Source organism: Schistocerca piceifrons, chromosome 1 (assembly GCF_021461385.2).
Source record: "Schistocerca piceifrons isolate TAMUIC-IGC-003096 chromosome 1, iqSchPice1.1, whole genome shotgun sequence".
NCBI lineage: Eukaryota > Metazoa > Arthropoda > Insecta > Orthoptera > Acrididae > Schistocerca > Schistocerca piceifrons.
The window spans coordinates 827639507-827641392 of NC_060138.1; positions in this window are offsets into that span (position 1 = coordinate 827639507).

Sequence of the window (1886 nt, forward strand, 5' to 3'; positions counted from 1 at the left end):
GTGCGTGCTTGAAATTCAACTCAAATTATCTTTGAACTTTCAGCAATTGTATCATTTAAGTTCAGAAGTCGGTAAAAGGATCCAATTATTATTTTATTCCAGTTGCCAAGAACGACCTGTGCCCATCATAACTCACGGGAACTATCTACTCCAGTGTCGCTAGATAGACTAGTTGTAACAGCAACAACCACGCCATCGCCAACTGTGGTTAACCTATCCTTTCTGAACACCGTTACATCCTTCGCAAAAATTTCGGCTGAACTTGTTTCCGGCTTTAACCAGCTTTCAGTGCCCATAACGATTTGTGAAGCAGTGATTTTTAATAGCGCGTGGAGTTCTGGTACTTTCCCAACACAGCTACGACAGTTTACAACTGTTATACCGATGGTTCCTATATCTACAGTCTTCCTCCGTTCGGACTGCACCCTCTATCACTGAAGCCCTTTTTGTGTTTCCCCGAGACCCTCTAACCTTAAAAACCGCCCAGTCCACGCCACACAGCCCCTGCTGCCCGTGTAGCCGCATTTTGCGTGTAGTGAACTCCTGACCTATTCAGCGGATTCAGACCCTCCACCACCAGACGTCCGCAATCGGTCCTATCAACTACGCTGCAAATGGTCAGCTCTGCTTTCATCTCTCAAACAAGGCCTGCAGCCTTTACCACTTATGTTAGCCGCACGAAATTAGAGAGAATCTATTCCGATCCAAAGCGGCACACATCATTGGTCGGTACCAATGATGTGTGCCGCTTTGGATCGGAAGAGCCACCAGCTGCTTTTAGCTGCACCCTGTGCTCTTGATGGCATCCGGGAGGACCCGTTCCACGTCTGGAAATACTCCACTCGGTATGCACATGGAGTACGCGCTAACTTTCCTCCCCTCTTTGGTAGCCATGTCCGTGAGGGCCATATAGCGAACTTACTATTGGAGCATTGGCGGCCGAAGACTTCCGGCATAAGAAGTCACCCTCATTCTGCCAACGGCCTTGTCAAAGAGGGCGGAGTAGCGGACAGAGGTTCAGGGCACTCTCTTGTCCTAGGTGTGGGAAACTGCCCGAAAAGGCGGATGTTTCAGCAATGATCAACGACATGAGGATGCAGAAAGCAGTGGAAACAACTGCATTAAAGACACATAACGTGTATCCACAGGACATGTGGCCTGTAATTGAAGAAGTATCATGATGATCTCTCCATTGGCAAAAGATTCCGGAATAGTCCCCCATTCGGATCTCCGGGAGGGGACTGCCAAGGGGGAGGTTACCATGAGAAAAAGATTGAATAATCAACGAAAGGATAACGTTCTACGAGTCTGAGCGAGGAATGTCAGAAGCTTGAACGTGGTAGGGAAAATAGAAAATCTGAAAAGGGAAATGCAAAGGCTCAACCTAGATATAGTAGGGGTCAGTGAAGTGAAGTGGAAGGAAGACAAGGATTTCTGGTCAGATGAGTATCGGGTAATATCAACAGCAGCAGGAAATAGTGTAACAAAAGTAGAATTAGTTACGATTAGGAAGGTAGGGCAGAGAGTGTGTTACTGTGAACAGTTCAGTGATAGCATTATTCTTATCATAATCGACAGCAATCCAACATTGACAACGATAGTTCAGGTATACATGCCGACGTCGCAAGCTGAAGATGAAGAGATAAAGAAAGTGTATGAGGATATTGAAAGGGTAATACGATATACAAAGGGGCATAAAAATCTAATAGTCATGGGGGACTGGAATGCAGATGTCGGGGAAGGAGTAGCAGAAAAGGTTACAGGAGAATATCGGCTTGGGTCAAGGATTGAGGGAGGAAGGAGCAAGACGAATTGAGTTCTGTGACAAGTTTCAGCTTGTAATAGCGAATACCCTGTTCAAGAATCACAAGAGGAGGAGGTATACA